At 38.5% G+C, this 23,502-nt stretch overlaps 1 protein-coding gene and 1 long non-coding RNA gene across 37 annotated transcripts in view; one reads left to right on the forward strand and one right to left on the reverse strand.

Annotated features, from left to right (window-relative positions):
- The first annotated feature begins 901 nt into the window (after window positions 1-901).
- Window positions 902-23,502, forward strand: part of SATB1 (SATB homeobox 1) — a 109,549-nt gene continuing 86,948 nt past the window's right edge. For 11 of the 35 annotated variants that reach the window (XM_043509060.1, XM_043509056.1, XM_043509057.1 and 8 more), the window contains exon 1: window positions 19,481-21,420. The gene's annotated coding sequence lies outside the window, so the exon portion shown is untranslated. Of the gene's footprint in view, window positions 1,635-11,659; window positions 11,730-19,378; window positions 21,582-23,502 lie in introns of those variants that run through there. The other 24 variants (XM_043509049.1, XM_043509065.1, XM_043509071.1 and 21 more) reach the window with 12 other exon arrangements.
- On the reverse strand, window positions 16,299-19,547 carry LOC119850996. 2 transcript variants are annotated; one of them, XR_006279331.1, is made up of 2 exons: window positions 19,430-19,547; window positions 16,299-18,947 (listed from the first exon to the last, which is right to left on the reverse strand). It is a non-coding gene; the product is annotated as an uncharacterized LOC119850996 (long non-coding RNA). The 2 variants fall into 2 exon arrangements; XR_005291096.2 differs by lacking the exon at window positions 19,430-19,547 and adding an exon at window positions 19,060-19,399.

Consider the following 23,502-nt stretch of genomic DNA (forward strand, 5'->3'; position numbering starts at 1 on the left):
AATCCCCAGTGTTCTCTCTTCACAAGCTCCTAGAGGAAAAGAAACAATCTGAGCTTTCAGGAAAAAATGAATTCATTGCCAGATTCACTTTCCAGGAACTTTACTTTCAAACTCTGCATCAGCTAAGGAAGGATTGGAGATCTAAAAAGTCTCTCCAAGCGGCAGTAACACTAATGAAGAAAAATCAGAAATATAATGATTTAAAGGCACTTTGTGCGACATAAAACATCGTATGAAAGGACCACACAATTAAGGGCAGCGTCTAAAAAAACACACACTGAGTAACTCCAACACGGCTAGTTGCAAACTGACAGCGTGCAGTTCACGGCATGAGCCTGACAAGTGGAATGCTTGCAAAAAACCAAACAAAAAAATCCAACACATCCCTGCGCCCCCTTATCTAAAGCAAATACGGGCTGCCTGCTGTCATGCTCAATACAGATCTCAGAGCCACTTCCCCATGCACACTCTTTGCATTAACTTCATCTGCGCCAGCTTGTTCTCTCCCCACCCCAAGGTCTCAGCGGCCCATCTGGAAAGAGAGAGGGAGCCCTGTGCCTTTAACTCTTCTCCGGCCCCGCTCGACGATCTGACCCTTAAAATATTGATCACCTTTGTTAGATCCCTTTCGGAAACTGGCCTGCTCGCTCATCCTTTCACTCGCTTGAAGCGGGCAGCAGCTGACAGCCAAGCATGTGGGGTATAAATATTGAAAGAAACGAGCCGGAGGGAGGGAGAAAGTGGAGGTGGGAGGGAGGAAAGAGCGGGGGAGGTTCAAGAGTTGCGTGCGGGGGAGGGGGGGGGGTTATCAGCCCGGTGCTCCTGCGAGGGGCGCTGCTCTCCGGGAGGGGAGGGGAGGAAAGATAATAGCATTAAAAACCACCACCAGCAGCAGCAGCCCAACAACAACAGTGATTAGCTCCTACCCATCGCACCAGGGCTGGGAGGGGATTGTGTGTCTCTCACCTGACTTCCTCCTCCACCGCGAGCCGGGGGGGGGGGGGTGACACGAGACACGCGCGCACACAAACCACTCTCACCAACAGCCCCAAAAACAAGGGCAAGCAGAAGGGGGGGGGGGAGAGCGAGCGCCAGACGCACACCCGGCTCCCGCGGCGGCGGCGGCGGCGGCTCCCGCTCTACGCCGGCGCTCAGCCTCCCCCCTCCCCAGCCCCGCTCTGCTGCTGCTGCTGCTGCTGCTGCCGCCGCGCACCCGGGGAAAGCAGCAGCTGCCGCGGCGGCGGCGGCGGCTCGGCTCCGGCACAGGCGCGCAGCAGCGTCCGCCAGGGGGAGAGAGGCGGCGAGACACGGCGCACGGGTGCAGCCGAGCCACCCCCGGCCGAGGCTCGCCCGCTGAAGCCGGCGCCCGGCGTCCTTCCCCGCCCAAGGGCTCCGCCACAGAGAGGGAGCCGGGCACACGCTGGCCCCGCGTTGGTACCTTGCTGCCCTGCCGTCCGCCCGGGCTCCTCCTGCGCAGCCTGCTTCCCCCCCCCCCCTCCGCCTCCTCCGCGTCTCCTTCCTCCAGGCGCCCGCTCCCGATGGGTGAACAGACAACTTGAACTTCAGCGCGATTAACTTCGCCGCCGCCGCCGCCGCCTGGGAAGCTGAAGGTGTCGCCCGCTGCGCTCTCGTGAGTGAGTCGGTCTCTTTTTCCTCCCCCCCCCCCCCGCAGTCTCTAGCGCGCCCCGGTTCTTGTATCAATAATCACAGCGTGGGGTTGGAAAAGGGGAGGCCAGGAGCGCGCCGAGCAGCGCCGGCGCTCCACGCACCTGCCGCCTTGGCAGGGCTGCCTGCCATGGACCCGGGGGGGGGTTGTCCCGCCTGGGCTCCGGCTGCTGCTGCTGCTGAACCCCTGCCGAGGGGCAGAGCCGGAGCCGCTGGCCCCTGCGGCAGCCACTTGAAAAAGGCAAGTTCCCGGAAAGTTTGGGAAACTTCTCCCCCTCCCCGGCGTGCTCAGCACGGGAGGGTGCCGGTGTAACACCGGCCAGCCGCCTTGGCGACAGGTTGCCTGGATTGGGAGCGCTGGACAAGATGCGTTTGTTAAACGTGTTTGGGCTGGAGGGGAGGAGGGGGGGGGGGGGGGTACTTGGCCGACGTGTTTAACCCGAAACGCAAAGTTGCTGAGGCTCGTCTTGCGAGGCTGCATGGGGTGGGGGGAAGAGAAACGCGAAGGAGATCAACTTTGGCAGTGATCTCGGAGAGGGAAACGTTTCTCGCAGCACGCCCCGTGGCAGCTGGCGTGCCTGTGACCTTAGGGGTGAGGAGGCACTGTAAGCACAGGTACGCTATCTCCTCTCCGCGGGAGGTCCCTCCCCTGGCGTTTTCCACTTTTGAACTGGCTGGGTCCTTGAAGCAGCAGCGAAGGATCCAAAAGGCAACGCACAATATTTATTTCCAAGCAGCGATCCAAACGTGCACTTGGAAAATCCTCATACGTTGATAGTTATAAGTACATTAACCAAAGCGTCCCACCAAGATAGAGCCACTGTTTAAAAGACCCCCCGAGCCGCCTTTCAAACGTCATTTTCCAAGATGTACGAGGGGCATTTAGTTCAAAGGAAAATAATTCAAATACAAACGTATGCCTGGGATGTTTTTTTTTTTTTTAAAAAGATAAACAGAAAATCATAATTTTGTCGAAATCTTTTATTAGTTCCAGTGAGAAGAACTACGGACAGACACCTGCAAGTTTCCAAGTTTTGCTCTGCCAGTCCCAGAAATTTAAAGTGCTTGTGTTACTGAGGGAGAAACCCTTAGAGCATTGAAAACTTTGCTAAAATATTTTACACCAGTTTTTTACCCAAAATGGGTCAAAAAAATCACCAACAAACACCAACAATCAGTTTTATACAGTCAAACCTAGTGTTATTTTCCTATGAAAATAATTCATAATTTCAGATTCAAGAACTCTTAAGGTTAAGGCATATGATCTAGTAACAGATGTTAATTGGGGATATGATTTAGCAGTAGTCCTTTATTTCTACTTTATATCATCTTGGTATAGTACATTGGTATATCATTTGGTATATATCTGTCTGATCCAGTCTGCTGGCAAACATTAGCATTCAAGCTTACATTTTTGACAAATGTGCAGACAGGAATAGCATGAATAAGCATCTTAAATATTAACAACCTAAGCATCTGTTGTGAAACAAATTTAATATATTTACTCTGTTTTTCTCACATTGTTAGAAAAGGTTACAAATAGTGTAAAATTGCAACGTTAGTTAATACAAGAATTGGATAGTTCCCTATCTCCAAGTGTTTAAAGCAGTCATCAGATGTAAAGACATTAACTCTGGTGCATTATTTAAAAAAGAAAGTTGAAACTGTGTACTGTGTAAAGGCTTGAATACAGTACAGTATCTATAATTTGTATCATAAACACTTGCAGTGTGTATATTATTTATACACTTTATATATACACTCATTTCCTGTTTCAGATTTTATTAATATCTCACTTATCAAGTGGAAATAATATTTTATACACAAAAATATGTAATCATGTGTAGTAAAAAGTGAACATAAAAAGACAGCATATGTATGCATACATGTTTGTATATATACATGTAAATGGATAGCCCACATACATTATAAAGCTCTATAACAAAAATAAAATCATTGTCTACAGTTGTACCCACTCTTCAGTACAAACAGCTAATGAAAAAGAAACAACTGACTCCCAGGAATTCATCTTTCCCCTGGAAAAAACAGTAATCTAAGAAAAACAAGAACATAGAGGGAAGTCTCCAAAAAGCCTGTATAGTTTTTTTTTTTTTTTTTTCTGGAATCAGTGCATTCCTCCTTTTCCCTACAAGTGCAAATGTGTAATAAATAATAGTTCTTTGTATGCAAAATGAGTTTACTGGGACAAAAATATTTAAGTGGAATGCTTTTTGTTCATGCATTTTTTTAAAAGTTAGTTCTTTGTTCTTGAATCATTAAATAGCAAAGTAACTACCAAAAGAGTTCCTCCTTCTCTTCTCCTGTTCTTTCAACAAGACTTACCTAAGGATAAGAAAAGGAGTACTTGTGGCACCTTAGAGACTAACAAATTTACTTAGATACTGCTTATTTCTGAGAAAGAAATATAAAGCAGGTAAAATCAGCCTGTGATTCATTAATGGTACATGTTGATATGCAGAATAGGAAGAAAGAGAGAATCTCCCAATTTAGCCAAAGCTTGTAGTAATCATTTTTATTTTAACAGGTTATGGTTTGCAATGTAGGCCCATAAGGTCAGCTGATAAACACCTGTCCCTTATTATAGAGATCCTTTGGTTACAAATAGTACTAAACTAAATACAGTGTACTGTCTTCAAAGTTCCCAATAGTAATTCTCTAATATAAAATCCCAAAGGGATGTAGGCAGGTGTGCCCTTTCAAATCACAGAACTGTCTCTCTTTCATGTAGTCAAGTCATGGATAACTACAACTTACATTACATTAATGTTTTTGGTTGGAGAAGGGATTAAATGCATATGACTTCAATTTTTGCAGTCTTCAATTAAAGTTCTGCATTCTTTTTAAAAAAAATCTAATTTGATTTAAATTAGAGGAAAATTTTATTACAGTCAAGGAATACATTTGTTGAAATACAGCTGTTTGCCAGATTTTTTTTAACTGAATACCATAAAATTAATTTGAAATCCTTGTTATGTTTTCTAGTTGTATTGGGGGAGGGAGACAAATTAATAACATTTAGTAATCTGTTTAACAGATTGATAAAAATATTAACATTTTGCATCTAGACTACAGAGAAATTGTTATTCAAGATAACACAATATTCCGGACTACTTAAATCTCTCTATTAAAAATGGGAGAAATGTGATTTTTAAAAAAAAATATATATATTTCAGTCATGTTTCTAGGGAGTATTCTATTTTAGCATAGATACTACTGCAGAGTTTTATAACCCTTTTATGCATACGTGCCATTACTTTCTCTAGATATATTTATTAAGTATCTAGTAAACCCACAAACTTTCCTTTTAGAAAAGTTATAAACATAAGTGGAACATTTTAGTTCTCTTTAATTTATGTTAATGGGTGTAGAGTGTATATACAATCTCCTTAGAAATCATTGCTTTTCCAAAGAGGAAACTTTGATTTTTTCAGTCAGGGAATACAAGGAGAAAAAAAACTGAAAGTATAGACAGTTCCATATATCATTTTAATTTTTTTTGTTATACTAGGATGATGATGATATGAAGTTGTCATTTAGAGCGGGATGATAAAATTACAGGAAAGCGTTTTTTACTTTTTTAATTATTCCAATTTAGGGCTCCTAAAATGAATGTTTTTGGTAAAGTTGTTTGCATAGCATTTTTCATAGTATTTTGACAAAAAGTGAGCTGTAGCTCACGAAAGCTTATGCTCAAATAAATTTATTAGTCTCTAAGGTGCCACAAGTACTCCTTTTCTTTTTGCGGATACAGACTAAGACGGCTGCTACTCTGAAACCTGATTTAATGGGAACACTACTAATCATTTAGTATGAGAGAACATATTTTTCTGGTTAAATGGAAGTTCTGTTTTTGCCATTATGGGCATCAGGCTTTAGTAATCAGCTCCTCTTGTGGAGTGAACACTTTCTACTTAAAGCTATCATGCACCTACTGTTTATTTACGCTGCATTAAACTGACAGCACAGCAATCAGAGGGAAAATATTACTTACTTTCCAGAAGTAAATACCAGTTTATAGGTTAGTGCATGTATTTATATTCCTGTTGCCACTAAATAATGGTTCTGTCTCCATTTTAATATCTACCTGCGATGTTATCCATAGCAGCTGACTCTTCCTTGTTTGAAAAAGAAAAGTTTTGTTATCATTCCACACCACAAAGAACTTTAAAGAAAGATGATTTCATATTGCTTTCTGTGGCATGCAGAAGCCCGTTTTAAAGACACAGTATTCAGTTTTGTCTAGCGTTCTTGGGTTGTGTTTCAAACAGTGAAAACATCATTCCTTAAGAATATATGCCTATCGAGCCACTTAGATTGTATATTCAGGCAACTGCAAATAAGGGCAGAAGCATTTTATTAATAACTGAAAACACAGATGTGTGTATGATGAAAAATGTTGTGCAGCTCTTTCACTATGCAATCTAATGCATTTTTAAACTTTAGTTGTTACAAAGTTGCTGTACGTTATTTAAAAAAATCAAAACAACCTATATTCCAGTTTCATTGTAAAATAAGAGCTTGTAGTACTTCTTCTTAAATTTTGCAACTTCTTAAAAAGTTTGTTTCCTACCTCAGAGAATCCCATTATCTTATTTTTAATCTTTGTTTCATTACTTGACTGCTAACCTGTAAATAACATTAGTAAAAACAGCTTACACTTTGAAGAGAATACCATTAAATTAACTATCGGGATGTTCTGCATCTAATCTTTGCCACTGAGGTCCCCTTTGTTCAAAATAAGTTATTAATTTAATATTAAATGTAGTAAATTTAAGGTATACGTCCTCTTCCATATGTATGGTACTAATAACTCTAATTCTCACCAACATTGTACCACATTTTGTAACTGTTACAACAAAAAGGATGCAAGTCATTTTTAAAAAGTAGGTGTTTACCAACAGTTACTGTCCTTTCATATCGGATAAAAGTAATACCCGTTTACGGTTGGCAAATGTTGACTTTTTAATGGTTGTACAAGCCCTCCATCAGGGTGTACAGATCTCCGTAACATTAGATGAAGTTCTGAACAAAGATTTAAGGATAGGTTATGGCCATATATAGCATATCAATCAGATAAGTTATACAAGTGATTCCCCTTAAAATTAGTCTAGTATGATAACATACCTCTCATTCTTAAGTGCTTTTCTGAATAGTAAATATCTCTCTTTAAACTTGCTGGACTTAATTCTCCTCTCACTCATGTTGATGAAAATCAGGAGTAACTCTGTTGAAAGCAATGGTGCTACATTTGTATATAACTGGTAAGAGATCACTATCAGGTCTAATGTATACGGTGTGAACAAAATATTAACACACATTGTTTAGTATTATAGAATGTATGGCAACTGTACCTTTTACTGTTTGTTTTAAAAATACTTTTTCTGAGATCAGTTATTCTGATACAGATTATCTGTCTACATATAAATATTCAGGGTGAGATATGATAGTGTAACATTTCTTTTTTATATTGGCCTATTTATACCCTTTCAGTTGTTTTGTAGCAACTCTGCTTTGATAACACTGGTTCATGAAATAAGCCCTCTTCATCTGTGTCAATGATTCTTTCATTAAATGCATAGGTGGATTAAGATTATGTGGACATAAACCACAAAAATTGTTCCTCTCAGACAGACAGCAGTATGTACCATACACCAGCTGAGATGGACTTTCCCCTTTGCTCATATTTTGACATGACCTGAGGCACTCAGGGAGGGCCTTTAAACCCAGAGTACATCTACTTCACTCAGGCGCTTGCTTTGGCAACAAGTAGCTGACTATCAATAATCACTTGTGTATTGTGTCACTGCAGCAGTGGGGACATATCTGATTATGGGGACCATATTTTAAGGAATACCCCTTAATCCTTTCCTGGTAGACAGAGTAGCAGAATGGATGTCAAGATTCCTGGGTTCTGTTCACATCTCTGCTACTGACTCAAAGCGTGTCCTTGGACAAATCACTTACAGTGCCTAGACAATGGGAGTTAGGTACTTAGGTGCTTTTGAAAATGCCACTATTAGGGCCTGATTTTCACGTGAACTGAGTGCTCACAACTTCAGCTGAAATCACTGGAAACTGCAGGTGCTCAGCATTTTTCCAAATAAGGTTCTTACTGCGTATCTGCCTTATTTTCCCTACCTGTCCGACAGGTGTTGTAAGGCTTACTTAGTTACTTTGTTTCTGTTTGCATAGCAGTCTGATATATTTGGATGAAAAACATTAGACTATATAAGTGCAAAGCAGTAATGTTGTTCTGGGACCCAAACTGAAAGATTTTATTTGCAATTTAGAGTATCTTTCATATGCCCATCAGTAACTAGTGTATGTTGAATTTGTCTGTTCTTGATGGCCAGATAAATGAAACCACTTACAATGAAAAATAAGTTTTGAACAGAATACATTTCAATATTTCAAATTCTATATATCTATATAGTATTACGTGCAGTACTAGTGTATGTATCTATACACACACACACACACACATATGCAGCAAATAGCAACAGCAAACAAAAACAAGTGAAATTTCAACTTGAGTTTAAAAGGTTTATAATTAAAATTTAAACCAATAGATTTTCATATGGGGAATAATAGTAGAAAGTTTATTTTAACTATGAATGTTTTTGTTCATAGGTGGGTTTTTCTTGATTGGTATAAAAGGTTCCAAGAACAATTAAAAATTATCTTAAAAGTTTTAAAATGACAGTTTTAGTTTAAGGATTCATTGCAATATAAATACTGTATGCTTATTGGCATTACTAGTGCACTAGACATTTAATTAAATTACAGTCTTTGAGACATGTTATCTGTATATTACATATCACATAAAGTGAATGATAGATACTCTTAAATGCAGGCTCTTGCTTGCCAACCTTCTTTTTAAGATTATAGATTCAGATCTTCAATCCAGAATTTTCAAGACTTCAACAACTCAACTTCACAAATTTTTCTGTAGGAATAGGTCATTTCATTTCTTTTTATGAAACTTTTTTATTTAAGTAATACTTAAAAATCATTTTTACCAAAATTATTATTTTCTTTCCCAGTCTTGTACATGGAAACAATTCATATATATCTTAGCCCATTCAAATCAAATATCCTTACAGGCATTTTTTTAGAACTTAAAAATATGTATATATTTTCATTGCATATTGAGTAGCCAGTGTATAAAAAATAATCTAATTCTAGTATGGTGGGTGGTTTTTTGTTTTTTTAACGTATATGACATGACATTTAGAATCTTCTTTTCCAGCATGAGCTCTTAAATACTATTATTGTCTGAAATACGTTCTATATAATAAATATTTGTGACCAGTGATTTGGACTGCCAGAAAATGACTATCGTAAGGAAAATAATATATTTACCTAGTGCCAGTTTTCCCCCTCTAGTGTGTGTCCAGGTTACACTGATTACTGTGATCCCAATAATGTAAGTGTTCCATACGCAGCACTCAGCATAGTTGCCAGTGGTTGTTTTGCACTGAGATTACTTACAGGATCAGGCATAATGGGAACTGCACATGTGTAACTGAGAGCAAAAGTGATAACAGATATGTTTTTTATGATTAAAACAAGACCAACGGTACAGCATTTTTCATGAATAGACCCAGCCCCGGCAGTATTGCTATTGAACCTAATTCAGTACTCTATGTAAGAAATTCTCCTATTGAAGTCATTCTGTCAATGACAAAGTCAATTTGGCTTACAGAAGACTGTAATCCTGACTATAATTACTGCAGAATACTGTAGTACTTTTTTAAAATAAAGGATGTGTTCATTTTATAACAATATTTTCATTTATTGGACTTGTGATTCTATTAAATGCTATATTTGGGTGATTTATCCTGTGAGAAACAGGCTTATTATTTGTGACTATTCTGAAAAATGCTTTCAGATACAACCTAATAAAGTTATACTAGCAGAGTTGATATTTTTAATATATTTGTTACATAGTTAAACAGCTATTTGTGTGACACACAGACATTCCTCAAGCAGCATTTTACTGTTTGACATATTGAATTTCCAAGCAGTATTTTATAGGTTCTGTCTCTTTAAAAATGCAGTCTCCTCTATTTGCCCTATTAATTGTTGATATGTTGCCATCCACGAGACAAAAATTAGAGCTGTAATTAAATAATCATGTGATGCTCCTTAGTGCCAGTGAGAGCAAACTCATTTTTCCAGGCCCTGATGGTCACTGATTATTGTATTACTACTGGCTTGCTTTATTTATTTATTTATTCAATGATTCTGTATTACTAGGTTACTTAACCACTGCACTTCTTTTCAAAATTAAAGAAAGTGGGGAACATTAAGTCAATTAATTGGCTAGCCATCCACAGGGACACAAGGTAGACGTACCTTTTCTGCTTTTGGTCACCCGATTGGTTCTTTTGGGAAAGCTACATGAGTAGTGTGGTTGTGTGCCATTTAATTTACACTGGTGTTTTGGCTGGGATGGATGCATATGGGGAATGCCAGGAGAATTACAAAAGGAACAGGGTATTAAAATTCAGAAATGATTAAAATTGAAATAAAAGGATGCTGCTGCTTTGCCAGTACTCTGGCAGTCATAATGACACACAGAGATTAGTTTCCACCTTCATCTTTTCCTTCTTTCTCATTTCCTCTTGTTTATTGTTGACACATTTTTCTTATGTCTCTGCTTCTCATCTTTCTGTATCTTCTCTTCCCCCTCTGCCCCCCCCCATTACATATTCCTACTTTTTCCTCTTTCCTTAAGCATGGAGAAGCTTTTAACCATACTGTAACAATAACATATTAGGTTATTAATATTTAATATTCACATGATTAAAATTCTCAAACACAGGTCAGCTATATTATTAACTGATACGTAATTTTTCATTTAAAAAAATCTTTATTCTGTCCTTACTGTTTTTCAAAAACTATTTACTTTAATGGAATGCTAGGCTAGGAAAAGAAGAACTTACCAGTCATGGATAATCAATTATGCATAGATTCAGATTTAACAGATGGAAACTGGTGAGTTAAAGTTTCTGTTGACTTCATGATTTTTTTTTGTTTGTTTTTGTGACAACTGTCTCTTATGTATAGTTAAACATCTAACATAGCATACTGCTTTTCATGCATCTTTGTATTTTTTCTTAGCATAAACTCATTTTTTCCTGTTCTTAACTTATTGTTCTTAATTTGTTTGACTGCAGGGGTTTCTGCACTGACTCTGGGGTTAAATTATCCTCTCATGAAACTAGCATTTTAAATAGTAATAAATTACACAATGTCATTTTAATCTTAAAATTGTGTGGCAACATGATATGTTAAATTGAATGAGCCAAATTCTGCCTTCAGCTATACCCATGGCCTTCAGTAAGGTGGCATTGGTTCAACAGGACAGAATCTGGCTGTGTTTGTGTATTTATATATACATATACATATATACACGCATATTGTTATGATTAAATAGGCATACACTTCAGAGGTGTTACATTTCTTTCACTCATTTGATAGTACAGCAGATTCTTTTTATTCCTTATTTTCAAAAGTCTAATGTGGACTGGAGGTAACATTCCTCTTGTGCATGGAAAGATTTACACACACCTAAATAAAACAGAAAAGACATAACCCTTTACTGCTCTCTGACAATGGCAACAAAATGGTAGCAATTGAAAGAATGGAAAAATATGGTGTGCTTTTCCCCTAAAAGCTATTTTTAACAAAAAATGATATAAAAGGAAACTTAAATTTTGGTGTTGAGTGACGATTGTTTTAAAGCACAATTTACTGATGGTAGTACATTGGTGTGTGCTTGTATATGAAGATCTGTATTTCAGAAACAAATATTCTATATTCTACACTTGTGCAATGTACTGGGTGACACAGAAGTCGTATTCCTCCCATATCCTAATAAATAGCTATGTAAAACAGGGGTAACTTGGTACTGAAGTTATTTCTCTGTGATTGCAGTAATTTACACCAATCTTATATTGTTTGAAAGGTTATGTCCAAATGAAAAAGCGTCTTTCCTTACCTGGTCCCACCCACATTTGAAACTGCACATCTCTCAGGTATGGCACAAGGAAATTCCACATCTATATACTTACAAAATTATAATGAACTGGAAGATAATACAAAAAGTACCTTCTGTATCTTTCTTGAGTAACATATTTCACAACTTCTAATGAAGGTGCTAATTATCTTTATAAGTGGGAAAAATCATGAAGATTTTAAAAAACTGAACAGAAAACAAATGCTATATATCACTGTGTACTATAGAAGGACTTGAACATTGACACTGAAAATAAATAAATAATAAAATGAATATTCATTTTATAACAATGATGCTTGATGGCAAAAGTTCATGCACACACAGCAGCTTACCCCACATAATTCTTCAAAGAACTGTAAAGATATCAACTAAAATATAAACTCATTTCCCCAAAAATATTATATTACTGTATTGTATTGTATTGTATTGTACTACACTTAGGGGGATATGTTTTATTCATATCTTTTCTTGTGCTGAGGCCTTAAGTACATATAAACTGTCCCATCTACTACCTGACTTCTAACCTAGGATCCTAAAAATTACCCATTTTTTGGTGGGATCCGATCTCTAATTACTCACTCAGATGAATTTCTGTTCAGGTAAGGTATTCATTACCTGAATTAATTACTCAACAAAGGCTATGCTATAATTGTTACCAGGAACTAGGAAGCACTAAATTGGTGAGGTAAAACATTAAAAGTATTCTAAAACCTTGTTTCTTTGATTATTGACCTAGTATTCTGATTCCATTATTATAGTTATTCTTTCGGGTTTTTATTCAACTAAGTCAAATATTCCAGTGTGTTCTGGAAGTTAACAGGGATAGAAAGAAACATTTTGAGGTTTTTTTGCTTTAGTGTTAAGTTGCTTGATTGCTTTTGTATCATGTTCCTGTGTGTTTCTACAAATGAAATGTATTATAGTGGCACTGGATATGCTAGAATACCCTTTATTTTAGCGCATCCATATTGCTAGATATGGTGTGTGGTCATTGTTTGCCAATGGAGCTTTGCAAAACTATTTCATTTTCTGTGAACTTTTTTCTTCAAATTTTGTTTTTGTGGGATCTTCTGAGCTCTGGATTGGAGCAAACTCCAAAATTCAAAGCAAATTCAGCACAACCCCCCAAGTTTCACTTTGTTTGCTCCAAAACCACATATTTTTGCCAGGTTTTTAGATCCAATCCAATATTGACCGTGTCCACATTTGGGTCAAAATTAGGTACACTGTTTCACTTAAGTTTTTTGAACCTTAGAAAAAGTGTGGCAGAACCTGGGCAGAGTTGTGAGTTAATGAAATTTGAAACCAGGACATTGCTTGTGGTTTTGGGTTTCATAATGAAAGTTTGACATAGTTCAAGTCATCAATCAGTTCTAACCATTTTCTTAAACCTAAACTCTTCCCTGTTTCCAGCCCACAAGAATTATCAGTAGATTTTTGAGGAAGTGAATTATTAGTACTGTAAGAGCTGGAAAAAGAATTATTGTTTTGTCCTGTTGATGAAGCAGGCTATTGCATACCAAATTTCTGCTGTTGGAACTCATCAGAGCAAGCATCAAAAGTCTTGCTAATAGTACTTGAATGGTCCTTGTGTAGTGATAACTGCAGTGGCAGGGGCTGTTTTGCATTGTAATATGCAGTTTTGCTTGGACTGTGTGAAAATCTCATTCCTACTCAAAAGTGTTGGATTAAACTTCTGTGTTGCTTGGAAGCCTCTTTCTTTATTAGCTCAATGTTTACTTAAGATCAAGAAAGAAATTTAGTAGTTTGTCTGAAAAAACAACACTTGACTGTGTTGCAAAATAGTTTGGAAATATCAGTTTAACTCTGACTTCAGTAAATAAAAAGATCTTAATTTTTTTGTTTGGCGTTAGTCGTTTACATCTGTAATATTAAGCTCTTCTATAATATTCAGTACAATGTTTTCAGCATCCCAACAAGCTCCAAAAATGAATACAGGTGCGGTTTGAACATGTCCCTAAAATAACACTGCTTATTAGCCAAGTCCTTTGACATAATTGTTTGCAATTCCAACCCTCCACCCCCATCCCTTGCCTACTAATTATCTAGTGTCTGGGAAAATCAGAATTTTAACAGAGAGCATCCCTCAATGTTAAGTATTTTTCCCACAGATGTATTTTGAAAATGCTACCTTAAACCAGAGCCTTTCAAACTGTGACCTGAGGGCTACTGGTGATCTGTGGAACACTTGTTTGTGAGGTAGAAGATCTGGCAGATCATATGATGTTGGCTTTTCTCTTTGCTTCCAGCTTCTAAATTGCATTAAAAGAATATATTAAATAATTTCTTATTACAAATTTCCATGTAAGCAATTACTATAGTTGCCACAGGGAAGTTATGAGTGTGAATTGGTGGGAAGGTGGTCTGTGCAATCATGAATGAGAGAAGAGATAATCTATGGGGCTGTCTTTTAAAATGTGGTTCACCCTTTGCAAACCCAGTGCCATAAAAACATTCATATATATATTAGTGTTTGTGAAAGTAGCTATACTGACTTAGGGAATTAACTCTATTTGTCTACACAACGGGTATAGATTGGGCAGCAGCAGGGTAAGCTTTCCCACATTGCTCCAACAAAGAGCCTCATCTCCTTGTGGGACCACTTTTAAGGTGTGTAGTTTCCATGTCCCCATTCAGTCCAAGATTTCTCTGCTTAAGACTGCCCATTAATACTAATTGTTGTGATGTGGACACCTGTCCATTAACATTGCAACCAACTTGGATTTGCATTGGCAACCTAAAGGTGAAAGACACTATATTATCATTATCAATCTCTTTAGCCATTCAATCCCCACTCTTAATAATACCAAAATGTAATATTTTTGTTGTACTTGTGCCATAATTTTCTCCCAGTAATTTGCCTCGATGTGACTTGTGGCAGATAGAGGTAAACCTAAATGACCAGCCAGGTCACATCAACTAAAGTATGTGTTTTCCCCAATCATACAATTATCACAATCAAAACAGAAACATACCTATCTAATGCATATTTGGAAAGGGATGTGATGGTATGACTAAAAAGAGCTTGTTTTAGCCCTAAACTGCATTTGCATAATCTTATCCATTTTATCAAAAGAACATCTCTTCAATGAAATATATTGCAGAAAACATTTGCAGGAATAAACACGAGCCTCCTTAGATATGTAGTCGATAGGGAGATGTCTGCCTGTATGTGATTTTCTACACTGTAAGCTAACTGAGACATCCAAATGTAAAATACAGCACTGTGGGACATTATGTAGATACCTGATATTTTCTAGGGGATTCTGAGTCCATAAACTAATGAGTGCATCATATGTAGTTTTACCTCCGACAGATATGATAAGGATAATTTACTTCAATTAATAAGCAATTACATTAGTCTGTATCAAACTGTAGTTAAATATTCATTTTATTTAACTTTCAGACCATCATGTGAAAGAACACATAAAAATGAGATGGGACAGCAGCGCTTTGTGGTATGCTTCTCAGTGAAACGAAACCCATAGCGCTCTTACTTTTTGACAGACACACTGCCCAGACTGGGACGGATTTTGATCAAAATGCAAGCTTAGTATACACTTTTCACTTCATTGAGAGAGATGTCACCAAATGCTGCAACTCTAACTCCAAAATGTTGCCATATGTATTGACCACACTATGATACGTAATTTGTGCTTGTGGCAGTCAGGTTAGGTAAGCTGTCTGGACTGTACTTTCAGATAGTGAGTGATCATTTCTAATATGTAATTCAGCGTTACATCCAGTGGAGAAGTAACTAGAAAGTCCATACGGCATTAAACCGCCAGACATAGGCACATATTAAAGGTATAAAATACGCATAGATTTGACTGTTGCCCAGCTCTGCACAGGGGCACAAGGGGCAGTGTGAAGGGAAGTACAAAGACCTTCCCACCCCATGCTCCCTTTACCTCTGAGCAGCATTAAGTACAAGCTTCTGCAAGAGGGGAGCCACTGCTAGCTTCCTGAAAGCCAGGATTTAGTATTCTCACTTCCCACACTGAGCAGCAGAACTGACCAAGCATGGAAGAGTGCACACTTCACCTTTTGAAACAGAGGAGCTGCCATTCTGATGTAACACTTTGGGAACCAGCCAGAATTTCCCTACAGATGCCTGCTGCAGTGCAGCCTCTCTGCACCACCTCCAACACAAGCCATTACTTGAGTCACACTAGTAGCCTCATAGTTGTCAGAAATGCAAATGTGGAAAATCCAGCCACAGCCAGATCTGGACAAAAATCTGATGAAACTAAATGTGCAGTCTCTAGTGCCAGTTTTGTGATGCTTCCAGGTCTTTCCCTGTTTGTTTTAAACGCCAACCATCCTACCAACTTCACAGTTTTGACCCACAATGTCCAGAGATATACAAACTTACTCTGAACAAGAGAAGATCAGAATAGAGTCTTTAGCACTGTGGCAATGCTTCACCCTAAAGGCATTCATTCTGTAACCCAGGTACTGACAGAGGCACTGACTGATCTAGTGAGAGTCACCTCATCCCAGAGTTCAAAAACTGGATACAAACTTTCTTTGTGTCCATACACAGTTTTCAGAAGACACATTCTAATTCAAAATATTTATTTCTGATTACTATAATGAAGCAGCTTTAATATAAGTATTTGGCTTCACTTGACATACAACTAATTTGAAAAGTGCAGTTATCAGATATTTAAACTAATGACTGCATACATTCCAGGGTATTTACATAGCTTCTGTTTCTTTATCTATACATCTCTTTCCTTTTAATAAATAAAAAAAAACATCTTCCACCGGGACATTATAATATTAAAAAGTTGGTATACTTGAGCATCTATTGGCATAATGGTCAGTCTACAATTACACACTTTTACAAAATGTTAGCATTTTTTGCCTTTCACTACAAAAATCTGATATCAGTATCATAAACCAGTCAAATGAAATTTCAACCGAGTTTGCTATTATTGATGAGAAGTTTAATTATTCTGATATGCAAATATAGGAATAACTGTCTCAATTTTTGCTTTCCATTCTAAGCAAAGTTTTACACTAGTCAATGTTCAGAGCCTGCAATAAGTACATTAACAGGGGTAGGTGATATTCAGTAATGAAATTTATTAGTGTGGTGTGGCTTTATAGGGTATATGGACATATATGCAATTTCAGAGCAGTTATTTTTCATAACCATTTATCTCAAGCCCAAGACGCATATGCATGATCATATAATCAACAGAGTATTTGTCAGAGTTTGGTAAGTGTCCATAACAATATCATTTAGGCCTCTGTGCTCAAATATTATCAGATTTTTATCTCTCCAATCTTTTAATTTACTCTTGGTGCTTTAGGATGAATCATTTTTTTTTGTTTTTTAACTTGAGCATTTTAAATTCTTTTTCACATATGTATTGTAATAGTGAGGCAAATGTAAAACACAGATTTTAATTTTGTCTTAATATTATCTGGTGATCAATTTTCAAGGTGTTATAGCCATAATCCTTGTTGCAAGGATTTTTAATAGCTGTTTGTTAAACTGCACCTCTCTTTCCCTAAGTGCTGCACTTTCCTTATTCTTGATCATACTGCAAGCAACAGGTACATGTGATGTCGCTTGAAGTTCTCATTTTTCAGCATCTTCCTCTTTTCTTTAGTCTACTCCAGTGGTCAGTCTTTTTTCATCTCCTAAACTTTAGTGCCTCAAAGGCTATTTTGAAAAGGTGAGAACTAATCCAGTGTAGACGTTCTCCACTATTTCCACAAAGTTTAGGTTCAACTATTTAAATCAGATTTTTAAAGTGTTAGAATGTTTTGGGTAAAGATTTCATCTTTGAATGATTAAATAAAATGCAAACGATCTGGTGGGAAAAGATCAGTTTCTAAATAAACAACCTTAAAGATAGTTATCCCTTGATCATCTATTATAGAAAGTGTCATCTACATTTTCTCTTTTTTTCTTTGTAAAGCATGATTCTTGTTGTTTTCCTTTTTTTTCCAGTATGCACTCAGTAATAATTTTAATAACCTTATGAAACGCATACAATGTTTACAACTGTGTTTCACAAGTATTCCACTTTCACATCTTTGAATATTATATAATACATTCATTTTCAAGCATTGCATTTCTCTGCTTCTGTGATTATAATCTATTTTTGTGCATTGCTGAATGATAAATATTTTATGCATTTCACCCTATTATCATTTTCTTTTCCCTTCATGCCCTGTATGTTGCTTGCACTTATTTCGGTAGATGTCAGCTTGCCTACTTTTGATGCTCTGCTTCTGTTATAGTAATGTATATGTTTACGTTCACAGCATTTATCGATTTGTATTTTCTTTGTTCAGAAATTATATTATTGTAGTTTGCATTTTATATGTTATAATTATTCGCTCCCTGTTGCCTACTTTAAAAAGTAAACTTAGAAAAGTTATTACAGCTTCTCTGCCCCTTTTTTAATACATTTTTTCCCCCAATTTGTTATCTGAAGTACTGTTTCTCCAATTCGGGTACATTATTTTCATGCATCAATTAAACTTTTTCTTCTGCTTCTAATATAGCTTTTCTTTCATTTACAGTATGTCTAAACTTGTGCACTTTATCAATATATGAGTTTAATTTTCCTGTTCTCTCATAGTTTGTGCAAACTTGTTGCTTTCAAGTCTATCAAGTCAGTATAGTCTTTCCCCCAATGAATCATGGGAAAAAGTTATCTATTTAGCTTTACATATACTCATTTATTTTGTGAATACTTTTACAGTTTCAGTAGTTTGCTATTCTTTGAATTTCACTGCGTGGGCTTTGGACCCTATTTTATAGACTGTAGATAGCTACAACTTATTGCATTGCTTTTTGATCAGGGTTATTATTTCAATGTAGTGTGATTTTATTATAATATCTATGATAGGGGGTTGTTTAATTATGTGTATTTCTTATTTTGTTACATATATCCATCACCATCATCCTTGCTGTAAAACTGTACAGTAGGTTATCATGCAAGTGACTGTGGTTCCATGTACAACTTGAATAGGTACTCTGTTTAGTCCCACCTCCTGTCTCTGTACTGTGGTCTTTTAAAGTGTGCCTTGTCCATCTCTTTCATCTGGCATAATATAAAAGTCTTTCTTTCCATTTGCATTGTTAGATGACTTGGTACGTGAGTTCTGTTTCTTCTGTGGTATGCTTCCAACTGCAACTACTTCTGGGAGGAGCATATTTCTTGTTGATTTTTCCAGGGGTTGGGAAAACCTTGAGTAAAGTGAAGCAGTATTAGAAGTCGCAGACAGAGCATTCCCATTTACTCTCCTGGTAACTTGAGTGCACTCATAACTATAGAGCCAGTAACTTTATTATTATTTACCATTTGTTCCATGGCTCTTGTTAGGAACAAAAGCTCTCTCAGTCGAGCTAGCAGGGAACTAAGGGTCCGCCCGCCTCTAAGGAGTCACCCAGGCTGGACTCTGTGTTGTCTCTGGTCTGTTATCTGCCGGCTCCTTGTGGGCACCATGCACCTGCTTTCCAGGCTGCAGCTCTCCACCCTGCCTCTTTACCGCCCCTCGGTCTGCTCAACGCTCCAGCCCCGCCGCACGCTTTCGCTGGCGGGGGCCCCTGGGGCTGTCCGGCTTGGCACCACCCCGTCCCCTCTCCCTGGGGTTCCCGTCCCTCGCCCCGGGTTGGCTACTTGGCACCAGGGCAGCGGAGGGGGCGGGGGGTGTTGGATTATTACGCACATCTTGGCAGGGTGCCTGGATATTGTTCAACCCCCCCCCCAGCTCCGCGTCCTTCCTGCGGCGTCGAGAAGGTGGTTCGCAGGCGCGGCCGCTCCGCTCTGCCTGCGCCGCGCGCGGCTCCTTCTTATTCTGGCTATTGTGTATAATCAATGCAGAGCCGCCTCACCCTCATCAAGCTGATTACAAATTCCTGCGCGCCTCTAGGCCGGAAATCGCACCCCTTCCCTCCCCCCCTTCCCCAACCCTCTCCCCCACTCACCTCCGTGGGTCTCTGGTTTCCAAACCCCCCCCCTCCCCCCCCACATCCCGCTTCTCGCTCCAGTTCCCATTTCCACCCCTGCTCGCTGTCGTCCTCCTCCGCTCGCCCTCCCTCTCTCCCTCCCTTCACTGCCGCCGCTGCCTCCTCCTCCTCCTCTGCCACTTTCTCTCTCTCTCTCTCTCCCAGGACGCGTCGGATGGTCCGGGGCTGCCGGGGAAGGGCTCCGGGCAGCAGCAGGGAGGCTGCGTCCCTCCTAGGCTCGGGCTGCAAAAAGCCGGCTGGCCTCGGTGGTGGTGGTGGTATTAAAATGAGGAGGAGGAAGAAGAAGCCGCCGCCGCCGCGGCGGCAGCAGCAGAAAGCGCTGGAGGAGAGGAGGCTCTGAGCAGGGGACGGCGGCGGCAGCAGCAGGAGGAGGAGGAGGAGGAGTGATGAGTCAACTAATAATTTAATGGGGACAGAAACACGGGGGGGGGGAGGAAAGCAAAGCGAAGCAGCTTCGTCCGGGGACAGACACACACACACACACACACACACACGTAACATCCAGCCACAGCCACCAAACCGGCCTAAATAAATAGCCAGCCAGCCGGCCCGGGGGAAACAAGCATCAAAGCCAGGATTTTTTGATTTTTTTTTTTTCTTTGCAACCTTTGTTTTTCCAATTTTTCCTTTGCCATTTGCAGTAACTCTCCGTGGAGTTGTCTGGGTTTTTTTTTTTTTTTAATCACTCTTTTTTGTTCATTTTTATTTTGAAGTAATCACACACACACACCCGTTGGTGGACTCGGTGGGAGTGAAATCTCTCTACTTTTGGTGGTGGTGGTGCTGTCTTGTTGTGTGTGCGTGTCCTTCCTCCTCCTCCTCTTTCTCTCACAACAGCCCCGGGTAAATGAGAAGAGACAGGTCCTCTCTCTCTATTTTGTTGTGCGTTTTCTTTTAACGGACCGGGAAGGCGAAATTAAAAGTGGCATTTTAGTGCCTTTTCCTGCTGTTTTCTCGACACTCCCCCCTACCCCCACTACAAATTCATACAGAAAGTTTGGGGGCTGTTAGTGGTTTGGGGGGAGAGGAGCAGATTGATTTTTGTGTGCGCACGGTTCTTCTGTATGCTTGTTGGAGAATAATAGTTGACAGCCTAGAAGTAGACTTCCTGCTCTGCACCCTGGATAGAAAAGCTTCCTCTCTTTCCACCCCCCCCCCACTTGCTCTTGTCCGCATTGATATTATTTTTGAAAGAATAGCTAGACTCAAGTCACCCCCTCCATTTAAATCTACTACTTTCGTTTTTCAAATTTATTTTTAGCATTACACTTACCTGTTCAATTTTGAGCTTAACTTCCTTCTTCCCTTTCCAAACCTTGAAAACTGCTTTCCTAAAAGATATTTAATATTTTTGTCCGTTGCCGGTTTTGCTAATGGCTACTCTGTTTCTCGCCATTTATTTTTGCCCCTCCCCTGCATAGAGGAAAATAACAAAACAAAACCAAAAAAAAAAAAAAAGGAAAATAATAGAATTTCAGGGGAAGTAGCCTTCAGGGCTGCTGGCTTTTGGAGGGGAGGGGAGTGTAGGTGGTTTTTGTTTTGTTTTGTTTGGGGGGGGGGTTGGTGTGTTTTGTTTTGTTTTAAGGACCCAGGCAACATCAGTCTTGAACTTCTTCCTCTTCAAAAGCTCGGGCTGGAAAGGAAACCTTCTTTTGTTTTTGTTGTTTATATGCTGTCAAGTTTTGAAGTGGTGAGTTTCGGGTCGGTTTTGCTAATTTCACTCAGAAAACTGCAGTGTTTCTGTTTCTGGATAGTACTTTGCTTCTTTGTCTCTTTAAAAGGTCAGAGTGAAAGCTTGGCCTGGATTGTGACAGCCATATGGAATGGATAAGAGCAGCGCCTGTTTCAAATGTGATTATGGGGTTTTATTGGGGAGCGGGAAGAGGAGGGAAGATGAAAAGGGGAGGGGGCTAATTCATGAGGAGTTAAAGAAATGAAATAATTCTGACTTCCCCTTATTTCAGGAATAGGGACTATTGCAGTGAATTAATTCAGAAATTAGTTTCAAAACTGTACGTTGAAACTGCGACCTTGTATAATGTCTAGGTTGGAAACTTGTAGCTAGTGTAAAGGAGATCTAAATATGAAACCCGAATAAACTCTCTGCCTGCATCTGTAAAGATAATAGTTACTCCATAGTGCTGTCATTCTGGGCAGGCCATGCTGATTGTTGCTCATCGCTATTCCAAACTGAGGTTTCAGGGAACTTTAGCCTTGGGCATGGAGTTGAAATGAGTAAATTAGGTGTTTTATGTGCATGTAATTTTGCTTTGTAATGTAAAGCTTTTTACAAGATGACTAAGTGATTAAAGGATGCCTATGGGTGGGTATTCTAAGGCCAAATTAGAATGACCTATTTGGTGTTTTGGTAGCAATCAATACACTAAATTATGATCTATCATTTTTATTCATTGTATATGATGTACTATTCTATTCATGATGACTGGATACTTTTTTGTAGCAAGAATCTTGGAGTTGTAGTGTACTTTTTAAGTTGTGCCAGAACTGACAGGGATTTTCTTCGTTTTTTAAAAAAAAAAAAAAAAAAAAAAGCTTTAAGTGAATCCTCTTATTCTCAAGAATTTAGTTTCAGAATAGCAGCTTTATAATAAAGCAGCATTGTAAGGAAACATTGCTAGATGTCAATGATTTGAGTCTGCAGTTTTTGGTTAGACTGCATTTAATGTAATGATAAAGTAATCTTTATTTTTAAAAAAAAAGTGGTTAAAATAGTCACATTTATTGTTTAATGAGACTCGTAACCAAAAACAGATGGGACCACGATCAATGGTAAACCATCAGTTCTCAGCATGTCACCCTACAGCTTAAGGATAAATAACCATTATTTTCTAAACTTTACAGTTATTCAGTCGGCATTCTTTAGGTTGCTAGTAAACATCCAGATTAACGCAGATTCTTTTTCTTGGCTATGTAGGATGAAGCAGCTTGTGTTCAAACAGGATAAATTGTTTACAGAATTATCTTTGGAATATATGGTGTCTCCCAAGAAATCCAGACCTAAATAGCTTTTCAATGAAAATGTACAAAATGCGTTGAATTACTAGGTAACTGAAATAAAGAAGCAATTATCAGATTCATGCAAGTCTTTCTAAATATGACTCCCCTAGTGTTAGTGTTTGTACTCAGTAATGTAAATACTAGTTCATAAATGAATGTCTAGTCACCTGTTCTTTGTGATTATATTATATACATAATATAATTGACAGTGTGACCATACCTTTCTCAGTCAGAAAAAGGTGGTAGACCCTAATATAACTAGAATAGTAATTCAGAATAAAATCACTACCAGATAAGTATTTATTTTCCGTAACTGATTGTTTTATAGTTGATAAAATAGGTTTGTGTGTGTGTGTGTGTGTGTGTGTGTGTGTGTGTGTGTATATATATGTGTGTGTGTGTATGTGTATCTATCTATATATCTATATATAACTAAAATCACAAACTTACTCTGTATTTTAGTCTAGGGATTTTAATGATCCAATCAGTTAGCTGGAATATGTTTTAAAAAACAAGTTTTTAGAAATACAAACATGCTAAAATACCCACTTTCTTAATTTGGTATTGTTGAAATTACTTCTATTTTTTTTACTTCAGATACCTGTATCAACACAATTTTACGCTGGCAGGGGTGTCTGTGTTGGGAGGGTTTCTGAAGTTCCACAGGAATTATGGTTTTTCAACATGAGACCCTTGTGATATTTAGAGATGTTTCCACCTTCTTTTCATTTTTAACTTTTAAAAGATCCCATAT

Source organism: Dermochelys coriacea, chromosome 2 (genome assembly GCF_009764565.3).
Source record: "Dermochelys coriacea isolate rDerCor1 chromosome 2, rDerCor1.pri.v4, whole genome shotgun sequence".
Lineage (NCBI taxonomy): Eukaryota > Metazoa > Chordata > Testudines > Dermochelyidae > Dermochelys > Dermochelys coriacea.